Below are 14872 nucleotides of genomic sequence, written 5' to 3' on the forward strand. Positions count from 1 at the left end.
TTTTATATTGTATTTTTGAGATTCTATTCTCTAGGTTTTTAATCTTTACTTTTCAAACTTTGTTGTCAATTTTGTACTTTTAAGAGTCAAATCTTTAGTATCCATTTTCACTTATGGCTTTGACTACTGGCTTGATTTCTCTCTCCCCTTTGGACCCTCACTTTTCTCCTCCTAGTCACTTATATCTCCCTCTTCCTTCTTTTCTATATAACTCTTTGAATCTCTATCGGCGTTCCTGGCTGTGAAGAGCTTTTTCACCATGAACCTAGAAGTTTTGTCTTCTGCATCATGTGGATGAATAATTCTTGAGGCCACTGTAAGAGAAGGCCCAAAAGCCAGAAAGAGGAGGATCAATTCCAGAACTTTAGAACATCAGAGAGCTCCTGACTGTCAACCTCTTTCTCTCTTTTACTTTCTTATCATCGACTGCCGACCACCAGGTTCTGGTGCATTAAAGGACCCCAGCAAGTGGTGCCCAAACAGGGACACTAGTATACGAAGCATTTCAGACTGGGTGACTCAAGTCTTATTGAGGTCAGGGATTATTGAAGTCGGTAAGTACTAAGACATGGGTCAAATGGCTGGAAAGCCCCATCATTTCTATACTTTACCGTTTGTTTAACATTCAGGGACTTTTGGTTTCATGCTAATGAATAGAGGCTTGCCTTCAAACAGTAGTCAAACATAATCCCTGGTTCCCTGATGAAGACAGTTTTGATTTAGAAATTTGGCACCGGGTCAAAGAAAATTTTGAACGAGCCACTGGGCAGAGAGAAAAAATTTCAATTGATATCTGGCCCCTTTGGGCTCTCATTAAAACTGTAATGCTGCCATTTCAAGGTAATTCCAGCCCTCACGATATTTGACAACAGACAGAACACTGATTGCATGAATATGAATGAGATGATGAAACTTTACAAAAGGCCCATTTAGAAAAACATAAAATATTTCAAAAATTTTCCTACTAGCTCTGCCCAGGCTGCTTCAAATGCTCCTCCTCTGACAGCAGGCAGGAATCCAGAAGTCTCTCTTTGTTAGAATTTAATGACTCTCCTGAGGTGTTTTTTGACACCAAAACTGGCAATGTTCTTATGGACAATTATGATAAGTCCTTGGCACAGACTCATATTTGCAAAAACTCAGCACTTATTTGCTCTCCTCCACAACAGAGGCTCTCTGAATTACTGGCTTTGCAATTACAAATTTCTGATGCTGATGTTTTTTCTGTCTTTCCAGTTTTAAGAAATTCTGATGCTCAAGAGCACATAATACCTCAATATGATGGTATTAATATTTTTTACATACAACAAATGAAAAAAGCCTGCAACTATGTATGGCCAGCATTTGCCTTTTACTAGAGAGCATCTAAATGTTGTGGCATCTCCTATTGGAAACTTTATTCCCTATGATTGGTGAACTTTAATAAAAGCTCTCCTTAAACCAAGAGAATATCATCAATGGACAATGTGGTTTCATGATATAGCCAGAGATCATGCTAACAAGAATACTCACGCTGGCACTCCCCAAAACCAAATTACTTTTGAAATGTTAATTGGTGCAGGACAATCTAATACCATAAAAGCTCAAATACAATGCCCTCCCTTGCTGCATGAACAATTAAAAAGAATGGCCCTTGAAGCTTGGGATAGAATTACTCCTCAAGGAGAGCCTACAGGTAGCTACACTGAAATATTACAAGGACCTAATGAAAGTTATGCCGATTTTTAAGTTAGATTAGAAACTGCTATTTCCCGAACTGTAATTGGATAAGAAGCCAAAAAAAGCTAGAGAAACTACTTGCTTATGAGAATGCAAATCCGGAATGTCAAAGAGATATTGCTCCAATTCGTGAGACTGGGACTATTATTGATTATTCGAAGGCTTGTCACCATCTAGGATCAGGAACTCAAAAGATGCAAATGCTAGTTGAGACAATGGCTGATACCTTTAGAAAGGGAAATGAAGGATGCTTTACATGTGGGGATTCAATACAGTTCAGTAGCTCAGTCGTGTCTGACTCTTTGTGACCCCATGAATTGCAGCACACCAGGCCTCCCTATCCATCACCATCTCCCAGAGTTCATTCAAACTCACATCCATCCAGTCGGTGATGCCATCCAGTCATCTCATTATCTGTCGTCCCCCTCTCCTCCTGCCCCCAATCCTTCCCAGCATCAGAGTCTTTTCCAATGAGTCAACTCTTCGCATCAGGTGGCCAAAGTACTGAAGCTTTAGTATCATTCCGTCCAAAGAAATCCCAGGGCTGATCTCCTTCAGAATTGACTGGTTGGATCTCCTTGCAGTCCAAGGGATTTTCAGGAGTCTTCTCTAACACCACAGTTCAAAAGCATTAATTCTTTGGCGCTCAGCTTTCTTCACAGTCCAATTCTCACATCACTACATGACGACTGGAAAAACCATAGCCTTAATTAGATGGATCTTAGTCGGCAAAGTAATATCTCTGTTTATGAATATGCTATCTCGGTTGGTCATAACATTCCTTCCAAGGAGTAAGCATCTTTTATTTTCATGGCTGCAATCACCATCTGCAGTGATTTTGGAGCCCAAAAAAATAAAGTATGATGCTGTTTCCACTGCTTCCCCATCTATTTCCCATCAAGTGATGGGACCAGATGCCATGATCTTGGTTTTCTGAATGTTGAGCTTCAAGCCAACTTTTTCACAATCCTCTTTCATTTTCATCAAGAAGCTTTTTAGTTCCTCTTCACTTTCTGCAATAAGAATGGTGTCATCTGCATATCTGAGATTATTGATATTTCTCCTGGCAATCTTGATTCCAGCTTGTTCTTCTTCCAGCCCAGCGTTTCTCATGAGGTACTCTGCATGTCAGTTAAATAAGTAAGGTGACAATATACAGCCTTGACATTCTCTTTTTCCAATTTGGAACCAGTCTGTTGTTCCATGCCCAGTTCTAATTGTTGCTTCCTGACCTGCATATAGGTTTCTCAAGAGGTAGGTAAGGTGGTCTGGTATTCCCATCTCTTTCAGAATTTTCCACAGTTTATTGTGGACCACACAGTCAAAGGCTTTGGCATAGTCAATAAAGCAGAAATAGATGTTTTTCTGGAACTCTCTTTCTTTTTTCATGATCCAGCGGATGTAGGCAATTTGATCTCTGTTTCCTCTGCCTTTTCTAAAACCAGCTTGAACATCTGGAAATCCATGATTCATGTATTGTAGAAGCTTGGTTTGGATAATTCTGAGCATTACTTTACTAGCATGTGAGATGAGTGCAATTGTATGGTAGTTTGAGCATTCTTTGCCATTGCCTTTCCTTGGGATTGAAATGAAAACTGACCTTTTCCAGTCCTGTGGCCACTACTGAGTTCTCCAAATATGCTGGCATATTGAACGCAGCACTTTCACAGCATCATCTTTCCGGATTTGAAATAGCTCAACTGGAGTTCCATCACCTCCGCTAGCTTTGTTTGTAATGATGCTTTCTATGATGCTTTCTAAGACCCACTTGACTTCACATTCCAGGATGTCTAGATCTAGATGAGTGATCACACCATTGTGATTATCTGGGTCGTGAAGATCTTTTTTTGTGCGGTTCTTCTGTGTATTCTTGCCACCTCTTCTTAATATCTTCTGCTTCTGTTAGGTCCATACCATTTCTGTCCTTTATCAAGCCGATCTTTGCATGAAATGTTCCCTTGGTATCTCTAATTTTCCTGAAGAGATCTCTAGTCTTTCCCTTTATGTTGTTTTCCTTTATTTCTTAGCGTTGATCACTGAGAAAGGCTTTCTTATCTCTTCTTGCTATTCTTTGGAACTCTGCATTCAGATGCTTATGTCTTTCCTTTTCTCCTTTGTTTTTCACTTCTCTTCTTTTCACATCTGTTTGTAAGGCCTCCCCAGACAGCCATTATGCTTTTTTGCATTTCTTTTCCACGGGGATGGTCTTGATCCCTGTCTCTGGTACTATGTCACGAACCTCCCTCCATAGTTCGTCAGGCACTCTATCGATGAGATTTCATCCCTTAAACATATTTCTCACTTCCACTGTATATCGTAAAAAATTTGGTTTAGGTCATACCTGAATGGTCTAGCGGTCTTCCCTACTTTCTTCAATTTGAGTCTGACTCTGGACATAAGGAATTCATAATCTGAGCCACATTCAGCTCCTGGTCTTGTTTTTGTTGACTGTATAGAGCTTCTCCATCTTGGCTGCAAAGAATATAATCAATCTGATTTCGGCGTTGACCATCTGGTGATGTCCATGTGTAGAGTCTTCTCTTGTGTTGTTGGAAGAGGGTGTTTGCTATGACCAGTACTTTCTCTTGGCAAAACTCTATTAGCCTTTGCCCTGCTTCATTCCGTATTCCAAGGCCAAATTTTTCTGTTACCCCAGGTGTTTCTTGAATTCTTACTTTTTCATTCCAGTCCCCTATAATTGAAAGGACATCTTTTTTGGGTGTTAGTTCTAAAAGGTCTTGTAGTTCTTCAAAAAACCATTCAACTTCAGCTTCTTCAGCATTACTGGTTGAAGCATAGACTTGGATTACTGTGATATTGAATGGTTTGCCTTGGAAATGAACAGAGGTCTTTCTGTTGTTTTTGAGATTGCATCCAAGTACTGCATTTTGGACTCTTTTGTTGACCATGATGGCTACTTGGCAAAAAAAAAAAAAAAAAAAAAGTGGGAAGGAAACAAACAAAAAGTTTTGTGAATCAAAGAACACAATCAACAGCATAAGAAAGCAATCTATGGAATAGAAGAAGCGAATTACAAATCATGTATCTGATTAGGATCAATATCCAGAATACATAGAAAACTAATCAGCAGTAAAAAAGTAATAGCCAGATTTAAAATGAACTAATGATTTGAAAAGACATTTTCTTCAAAGATTATATACAAATGGTCAAACATACATTGTGAAAATGCACTCAACATCACTAATAGTTAGACAAATGTAAATCAAAGCTGTCTGTTTTTTTTTTTATTTTGTAGAAGTGTAATTTATTTATAATATTGTATTGATTTCAATTGTACATCATAGTGATTCAATGTTTTTGCTGTTACATTCCATAAAAAGTTATTACAAAACAATGGCTATAATTTAGTGTGCTGTACATTATTATATCCTTGTTGCTGCTGCTGCTGCTGCTAAGTCATTTCAGTCTTGTCTGACTCTGTGCGACCCCATAGATGGCAGCCCGCCAGGCTCCCCCACCCATGAGATTCTCCAGTCAAGAACACTGGAATGGGTTGTCATTGCCTTCTCCAATGCATAAAAGTGAAAAGTGAAAGTGAAGTCGCTCAGTCATGTCCGACCCCTAGCGACCCCATGGACTGCAGCCTACCAGGCTCCTCTGCCCGTGGGATTTTCCAGGCATGAGTACTGGAGTGAGGTGCCATTGCCTTTTCCGTCCTTGTTAGACGAATGCAAATCAAAGCTGTACTGTTGCATTTTTTTTTTGTAGGAGTGTAATTTATGTATAATATTGTATGGATTTCAGTTGTACATCATAATGATTCAGTGTTTTTGCTGTTACATTCCACTTAAAGCTATTACAAAACAATGGCTATAATTTAGTGTGCTGTACATTATTGTATCCTTGTTATCTACCTTATATATAGCAGTTAATATCTCTTAAATCCATACTTTTATTTTGTCTTTTCCCCTTCCATCTTGTCACTGGTATCCACTAGTTTGACTTCTATACCTATGAGTCTGTTTCTGTTTTGCATTTATATTCATCTGTATAATTTTTATATTCCACATACAAGTGGTAGCAGAATATTTGCCTTTCTCTGATGTAGAAGACAGGAAGAAGAAAAGAAAAGCAGGCCCTGGCAAGGGCCACAAAATGAATTTATAATTATTGATAAATTGGATGCTATAAAGCATTAGGCTCTTGGAACAAGTCCAGAGGAACAGTTCATAATCTTGAAAACAAGATATGATATAGGGGTTGGAAAACCGACCCCCTGACTGTTTCCCAACTGGTGTCTCAGAGTGACATGTTTTATATATCTGGAGGAAAATCTATAGATAAATATATTAGTCTTAGTTACTGAGTGGTTGTTGATTACTGTTTCTTAGTTACTCAATGGCTAATGATCACTTTGTTCTTTGGCCCTGAAGGCCACATGAGATAGCTTAACTCCCTCCACATTATTTCTTTCATGGCTGAGAGTATAATAAAGCTGGCCTGGATTCAGTTTCTGTACCTTCACCTTGGAGCAGTATCGGTCCCTTTATCCTTGCCTTTCACTGAACTCATGTGTCTTGTTTCTCATTCTCCTGTCACATCGCACTTTCAGAAACCCTGCTTGTCAAGTCGATCTCGATACTCTGACTTATTTCACTAGGCATAATACTCTTGAGGTCCATTCATGTTGCTGATAAAGGTAGAATTTCTTTTTTCAGGGCAAAGCAACATACAATCATATATACATATATACCAGATTTTTTATATTCTTTCATCCGTTGATGGACACTTGGGTTGCCTCCATATCAAGGTTTTTATGAATAATGCTGATAGGAATACTGGGTACATGCATCTTTTCAAATTAGAGTTTTTTTCAGATATATACCTAAGAATGGAATTCCAGGGTCATATAATAGCTGTATTTTTAGGTTTTGAGAGACCTCCATAGTGTTTTCCATAGGAGCTGCACAAAATTATATTCCCACCAACACTGGAAAAGACTTTGATGCTGGGAGGGATTGGGGGCAGGAGGAGAAGGGGACGACAGAGGATGAGATGGCTGGATGGCATCACTCACTCAATGGACGTGAATCTGAGTGAACTCCGGGAATTGGTGATGGACAAGGAGGCCTGGCGTGCTGTGATTCATGGGGTCACAAAGAGTCGAACATGACTGAGCAACTGAACTGAACTAAACTGAACTGTGTATCAGTCATTAAGTTCAGTTGATCAGTTATGCCAACTCTTTGTGGCGCCTTGGACTACAGCACTCCAGGCTTCCCTGTCCATCACCTACCCTTGGAGCTTACTCAAACTCATGTCCATCCAGTTAGTCATGCCATCCAACTATCTCATCCTCTGTTGTCCCTTTCTCCTCCTGCCTTCAAACTTTGCCAGCATCAGGGTCTTTTCCAATAAGTAAGTTCTTCACATCAGGCAGCCAAAGTGTATAAGGGCTCTATTTTTTCCACATCCTCACCAAAGTTTGTCATCTGTAGACTTTTGGGTAATAGCCATTATGACAAGTGTGAGGTGATATTTTGTGATTCTGACTTGCATTTTTCTAATAATTGAACTTCCCTGGTGGCTCAGACCCAGGTCTGATACCCTGGTGAAGGGAGTTGCAGCCCACTCCAACATTCTTGCCTGGAGAATTCCATGGACAGAGGAATCTGGTGGGCTACAGTCCATGGGGTCAAAAAGAGTTGGACATGACTGAACAACTAACACTTTGAATAATTAGTCAGGTTGAGCATATGTTTGTGTGCATGTTAACCATCTGTATGTCTTCTTTGGAAAAAATATATCTTCAGGTCTTCTGACAATTAATTTTTTTTTTTTTTCTGCTATTGAGTTATATGATCTGTTCACATATTTTGGATTTTAATCCTTTGTTGATCATATAATCTGAAGATTTTTTTTTTCTATTGTTTGGGTTGTCTTCTCATTTTGTTGATGGTTTTCTTTGCTGTGCAAAAGTATTAAAGTTTAACTATGTCACATATGTTTATTTTTGCTTTTGTTTATTTTACTTTATGGGACACATTAAAAAAAAATAAAATCACCATGATTTTTGTCAGAGTGTTTTGCCAGTGCTCTCTAGGATTTGTTTGGTTTGTGATCTTACAGTTAGGTCTTTAATCCATTTTGAAGATATTTTGCATTCAACCTCACTGTTTTACATATGGCTGTTCAGTTTTCCCAAGACTACTTATTGAGGCGAGTGTCTTTTCTCTCTTATGTAGACTTGCCTCTTTTGTTGTATTAATAGAGTAAATGACCATGTGCATGCTATTTCACTTCAGTAGTGTCCATTTTTTTGCTACCCTATGAACTGTAGCCTACCAGGCTCCTCTGTCCTGGAGATTCTCCAGACAAGAATACTGGAGTGGGTTGCTGTGTCCTCTTCCAGGGAATCTTCCAAACAAAGGGATTGAACCCATGTGCCTTATGTCTACCTTGGCAGGCAAGTTATTTATCAATCGTGCCACCTGGGAAGCCCACATGACTGTAGGTATATGGATTTCTTTTTTGGCTCAGCATTCAGTTCCATTGATCATGCATCTGTTTTTGTGCCAATATCACGCTGTTTTGGTTACTGCAGATTTGGGGTATAATGTCAAAAAGCATGATACCTCCAGCTTTGTTCCTTTCTGTAAAGATTTCTTTGGCAACTTGAGGGCTTTTGCAGTTCCATAGAAATGTTAGAATTATTTATTCTAGTTTTGTTAAAAATGTCATGGATATTTTGATAAGGATTTGTGTAGTATGGGCATATTAATAATATAAATTTTTCTGATCCAAAAACATGGGCTATTTTTCTATTTGTTTTGTATCTTCAACTTCCTACATCATTTTTAATTGATTTCAGAATATAAATCTTTCAATTCCCTGCTTAAATTTATTCCTAGATATTTTACTCCTTTGATGTGATTTTTGAACCAGATTTTTTTATATTAATAATATCAGATAATCTGGACATAGTGACAGTTTTATTTTACCACTTTCAACTTGTATACCTTTTATTTCCTTCTCTTATATGATTTTGGCTGCTATAACTGCTAATATTGTGTTAAATATAAGTGATGACAGATGGCCTCATTGTCATCGAGAGATCATTCAAGTATAATAGCAAATGTGGGTTTATCATATATGGCCTTTACTAACTTTAAGTACATTCCCTCTGTACCAGCATTGCTGTTGTTGCTGTTTGCTGTTAGGTCTTGTCAAACTCTTTTGCAACTCTATAAACTGTAGCCCACTAGGTTTCTCCATCCATGGTATTTCCCAGGCAAGAATGCTGAAGTTGTTTGTCATTTCCTTCTCTGTGGGATCTTCCTGATCCAGGTATCAAATCCACATTTCCTCTTTGTCAGATGGATTCTTTAAAACTGAGCCACCTGGGAAGCCCACGAATGAGTTTTTATCATAAATGGATGTTAAATTTTTAAAATGCTTTTTCTGCATCTATTTAGAAGATCATGTTATGTTTACCTTTCATTTTGTTCATGTAATACATCACACTGAATGATTTGTTATTACTAAATTATACTTGCACTTCTGGTATAAATCCTACTTTATCACGCTGTTTAATCCTTTTATATACTGTTGGATTGAGTTAGTTTATATTTTGTAGAGGGTTTTTGCTTTTATATTGGCCTGTAATTTTCTTTTAATTGTAGTGCTCTTGTCTGGTTTTTGAGTCAGTGTAAAGTTGGATTTGTTGAATAAACCTGCGGGCGTCCCATCCTCATCATTTTTTTGGAAGAGTTAAGAAGGATAGGTATTGATTCCTCTTTTAATGTCAGAACAATTCTCCTGTGGAGACTTATTGTCCCAGAGTTTTATTTGCTGTGAGTATTATTAATATTTTTTACCCATTCAATTTCAGTATTAGTGATCAAGCTGTTCAAATTGTTTATTTCTTTCTAAAATTCTGTCTTGTCAGATTTCTATTGATTTGCATTTCTATTAATTTGCCCATTTCTTCCAGGTTATTGATTTTCTTGGTGTGTAACTACAGCATTTTCTTATATTTTGTATCTCTGTGATATTTGTTATTGCTTCTCTTTCATTTATTATTTATTTGTGTTCTCTCTTTTTTTCTTGGTGAAACTGGATAAAAGTTTATCAATTGCTTTATCTTTCAAAAGCAAGTCTTGATTTCATTAATCTTTTTATTATTGTTAATCTATATTTTATGTATTTCGTCTCTAATATTTATCATTTCCCTTCTTCTGCTGACTTTAGATTTGCTTGCTCTTCTGTTTCTAATCTCATTAAATGGTGCAGTTTGTTTATTTGAAATTGTTCTTGTTTCTTGAGATATGCCTGTATGGTTAAAAACTTCTTTGAATGGCTTTTGATCCATATCATGGATCTTGGAAAGCTGTTTTTTCCATTTTTATCTATCTTGAGTTATTTTTTATCGTTCTTTTGATTCCATCATTGACCTAATGCTTTTTGGTAATATGTTGATTTGTTTCCGGGTATTTGTACTTTTGTTATTTCTCTTTCTCTAATAAATCATGTTTTATACCAATGTGATTGGAAACAATGCTTGATAACATCTATTCTTTTAATTTTGTTGAGACTTGTTTGTTCATCCAGCATGTGATCCATACTGGAGATTATTATATGTACACATGAATAGAATATGTATTCTGCTGCTTTTGGATGGAATGTCTAGATTTCAACAAGTTCAACTGGTCATTTATGTCATTTAAGACGACCATTTCCTTACTGATTATCTGTCTGGATTATTTGATGTGAATGTGGTGTTAAAGATCTTTATTATTATATTGTTGTCAACTTCTACCTTTATTTCTGATAATAGTTGCTTTATATATTTAGTTCAGTTCAGTTCAGTCTCTCAGTTGTATCCAACTCTTTGTGACCCCATGAATCGCAGCCCACCAGGCCTCCCTGTCTATCATCAGCTCCTGGAGTTCACTCAGACTCACGTCCATCACGTCAGTGATGCCATCCAGCCATCTCATCCTCGGTCATCCCCTTCTCCTCCTACCCTCAATCCCTCCCAGCATCAAAGTCTTTTCCAATGAGTCAACTCTTCACATGAGGTGGCCAAAGTACTAGAGTTTCAGCTCTAGCATCATTCCTTCCAAAGAAATCCCAGGGCTGATCTCCTTCAGAGTGGACTGGTTGGATCTTGCAGTCCAAGGGACTTTCAAGAGTCTTCTCCAACACCACAGTTCAAAAGCATCCATTCTTCAGTGGTCAGCTTTCTTCACAGTCCAACTCTCACATCCATACATGACCACAGGAAAAACCATAGCCTTGACTAGACGGACATTAGTCTGCAAAGTAATGTCTCTGCTTTTGAATATGCTATCTAGGTTGCTCATAACTTTTCTTACAAAGAGTAAGTGTCTTTTAATTTCATGACTGCGGTCACCATCTGCAGTGATTTTGGAGCCCCCCAAAATAAAGTCTGACACTGTTTCCACTGTTTCCCCTTCTATTTCCCATGAAGTGATGGGACCAGATGCCATGATCTTCATTGTTCTCCTCTATTGAGTGTATGGATATTGCTGAGTATAGCATTCTCTTCTTTATTAAACCCTTTATCATTATAGTATGCCTTTTAAACGCTATGACCAACCTAGAAAGCATATTAAAAAGCAGATACATTACTTTGCCAATAAAGGTCCATCTAGTCAAAGCAATGGATTTCTCAGTAGTCATGTGTGGATGTGAGAGTTGGACTATTAGGAAAGCTGAGTGTTAAAGAATTGATGCTTTTGAACTGTGGTGTTGAAGACTCTTGAGAGTCACTTGGACTGCAAGGAGATCAAACCAGTCCATCCTAAAGGAAATAAATTCTGAATATTCAAATTGTAAGGACTGATGCCGAAGCTGAAACTCCAATATTTTGCCCACCTTATGAGAAGAATTGAGTCATTGGAAAAGGCCCTGATGCTGGGAAAGATTGAAGGCAGGAGGAGAAGGGGATGACAGAGGATAAGATGGTTGGATGGCATCACCGAATGGATGGACATGAGTTTGAGCAAGTTCCAGAAGTTGGTGGTGGACAGGGAATCCTGGTGTGTTGCAGTCCATGGGATTGCAAAATCAGACATGACTGAAGTGAACAGGACTGATGCCTTTCCTTTTTTACAGCATTTGCTTTAAAGTCTATTTCATCTTGTTTGAGATACCAATGTATCCTATCTCTGCATCTGTCCAGTTACCGAAATTCAGTTGCCCAAGGCCGAGCATTGCTACCACAGCTTTCTTGCCATTTCTTTTTTCATGAACTATCATTGTTTTATCCCCTTACTTTCGGCCTATGTGTCTTTTGCTCTGAAGTGAGTCTCTTTTTTGAAGCATTTAGTTATTTCTTTTTAAAATAGTCCAATCAACCACATTACATCTTTTGATTGCAGCATGTAGTCCTTTGATATTTAACACAATTATTGACAAGTATGTACTATTTCTGCTGGAGGAGCACTATTCTTGACTTGAGAAATTCCATGGATGGAGGAGCCTGAAGGGCTACTGTCCATAGTGTCACCAAGAGATGGACACAAATGAAGGGACTTAGCACTCATGCACTTAGCACTATTGCTAATTTATTACATATTTTCCAGCTGTTTTACTGTTCTTTTTTTTTTACCTTTTTGTTCTTTATTCCATTTGATGATTTACTACAGTGATATCCTTGTATTCTTTTATTTCTGACGTTAGTGTATCTATTATAAGTTTTTGATTTGTGGTTGACACACTTCATACCTGTTGACATATAGCTATATCTACTTAAAAAAACAAACAAACAAACAAACTGGCAGCCATTTAAGTTCAAACCCATTCTAAAACATCTATATTTTTTACTCTCCTCTCATATATTCTGGGTTTTTGATGTCATGCTTCACAACCTCATACTTAGCCCTTAACTGTTTATTGAAATTACAGTTGCTTTTAGGACTTTTTGTCATTTAATTTTCATACAGCCTTAAGTGGTTGATCCTCAACCCTTTCTGTACACTTTCCTTTCCTAGTGGGATTTTTCTTTCCTGGAGATTCTTACTTCCTTTTCACTTAGAAAATTTCCTTGAATGCCGGGAGCCAATGTGAGGAACTCCACCCGTGGCAAAGGTCATGAGGAAGGAGGCTCAGCATACGCAAAGGCGGGATCGAGCCTCAGGAGACCCCCAGTTCCCGAGCATCTACCCCCAAAACCAGTCTGCCTGCTTTACTGTGTTACGCTTTCCACCTACTCTTTTGACATTAATAGGGAGCTGTCCCCCCCACCACCTTTTTCTGGAAAAAGTTAATTTAGAGCTTTTAGATAATAAGTCTCCTGGGCATAATAAGAGTATTTCAATCCAAACACCCCTCTAATGGCTTTCTAGTCTGCCTGCCAGACTCTTACAGCTGCACATGTGATTGTTTGCAGCCTCCCAACCGCGAGAGGTACAGAAAGCTTAAAATATCCTAGGAGTGTAGGGGCTTCTGAGGAGTCAAAATCATTAGAATAGGACTGATTAAGGATTTCATTTGTTGAGCCAATACTTGCTGCCAAGTTTTCATATCTTTTATTTGCAGATATAGTTGGTATATAGAAAAAACAGGTAGTGGCCCTGGTATTAGCAACATTAAATCTTTAAGTTAAGTACTTTCTTTGTTATAACCCACTGCACCTTTGTTCTACAAGAATGTTACTTTATTTAGTATTTTGAGGGTGATGAAGATTAAGGAAAAACACTTCAGGGGAAAGTGAGTTTTCTGGTTGATAGACATTTATCTAGGAAAAGAGCCATAAAAATGTTAATAGGCCTCTTGGCCAGAAGATAATGTAAACCACCTGAGACCTTTTGTATATGGGAAGGTATGCAAAAAGAAAGCCTGGTCTCAATAAGGGTCAGGACTGCTGCCCTTGCATAACTGTGCATATTCAATTATTTCCTTATGTATAACTTGGGATATATAAGCTGCTTTTGAAAATAAAGTTGTCAGTCTGACACCGATGCTTGGCTCCCCCATGTCATTCTTTTCTCCCTTTTCAGGCTGAATTCCCATCTGGAGTGTGGAGGCTCACCATGTCTACTTATTTGCCCTGGCTTCTAAGACCCACGCAAGAGGGAGCCCAAGGCGGGGCACCCTCTGCTATTCAAGCGGGCGCCAGTGGCCTACTTAGACGATGCAAGTTACTTGTCTTGGAACTTTATTGGTTTTCCACGTAAACCAAGTTATTCAGCATCTTTTCTCCACTAATTTTCCTACTACACTATTCTTTCCTAATCTTTCTTTATATTTCCAAATAAATATGTTTTTCCTCACCGACTCCATCCCTGCTTCGAATTCCCTGGATCCATCAGGGCTGGACTCTGGCATTTTAACATTTCATTCAGGGGCAGTTCATTTTAGTCACTCAGTCGAGTCTGACTCTTGGAGACCCCATGGACTGCCAGGCCTCCCTGTCCATAACAAACTCCTGGAGTTTACTCAAACTCATGTCCCTTGAGTCGATGATGCCATCCAACCATCTCATCCTCTGTTGTCCCCTTCTCTTCCTGCCTTCAATCTTTCCCAGCATCATGGTCTTTTCAAATGAGTCAGTTCTTCTCATCAAATGGCAAAATATTGAAGTTTCAGCTTCAGCATCAGTTCTTTCAATTAATTTTTAGGACTAATTTCCTTTAGGATAGACTGGTTGGATCTCCTAGCTGACTAAGGAAATCTCAAGTATCTTATCCAACACCACAGTTCAAAAGCATCAATTCTTTGCACCAGTGCCATACTATCATGATGATTGCAGCTTTGTACGATAGCCTGAAGTCAAGCAGGTTGATTCCTCCAGTTACTTTCTTCTTTCTCAAGATTGCTTTGGCTATTTGAGGCTATTTTGTGTTTGCATACAAACTGTGAGATTCTTTGTTCTAGTTCTGTGAAAAATACCATTGGTATCTTGATAAGGATTGCATTGAATCTATAGATTGCTTTGGGTAGTATACTCATTTTCACTATATTGATTATTCCAATCCATGAACATGGTATAGTTTTCCATCTATTTGTGTCTTCTTTGATTTCTTTCATCACTCTTTTATAGTTTTCTGTATATAAGTCTTTTGTTCCTTTAGGTAGATTTATTCCTAAGTATTTTAGTATTTTATTCTTTTCATTGCAATGGTGAATGGTATCATTTCCTTAATTTATCTTTCTGTTTTCACAC

Source organism: Capra hircus (genome assembly GCF_001704415.2).
Source record: "Capra hircus breed San Clemente chromosome X unlocalized genomic scaffold, ASM170441v1, whole genome shotgun sequence".
Taxonomy (NCBI): domain Eukaryota; kingdom Metazoa; phylum Chordata; class Mammalia; order Artiodactyla; family Bovidae; genus Capra; species Capra hircus.